Raw genomic sequence first — 403 nt, forward strand, 5'->3', positions numbered from 1 at the left:
ATGAGTGCACTGCCCTGTTTTCTCACATCCTTCAAAGGCTAATGAGGGCATGACTTTGCCTGGGATCACAAATCCTCCAGGTCACTCTTACTTAGAAAAAAGAGTCTAAACTTGGTCCACATTCACACCCTTCTTCCTAGCACGATGAACTTCTCAACCAAAAACTATAGTCAGAACCTGAAAGTAGCATTATTTTATTTGGTGGGAATGTTCAGGACTCCAGGCCCTGGAGACAGCATCTCAGTAACTCTGAGTAAACTGCTCCACAAAGGCAGGAAGGCAAGTCAGGCTATACATGAGTTTGCAACAATGGGAGCAGGCAGTCTAAAGATCAAAGATCAGGTACCAAGTTAAGGAATTTAGTATTCTATGTATGGGAAGATGCAAGCCTCTGGACTCACTG

The sequence above is a fragment of the Bison bison genome, unplaced genomic scaffold (genome assembly GCF_000754665.1).
Source record: "Bison bison bison isolate TAMUID 2011002044 unplaced genomic scaffold, Bison_UMD1.0 scf7180017864281, whole genome shotgun sequence".
Lineage (NCBI taxonomy): Eukaryota > Metazoa > Chordata > Mammalia > Artiodactyla > Bovidae > Bison > Bison bison.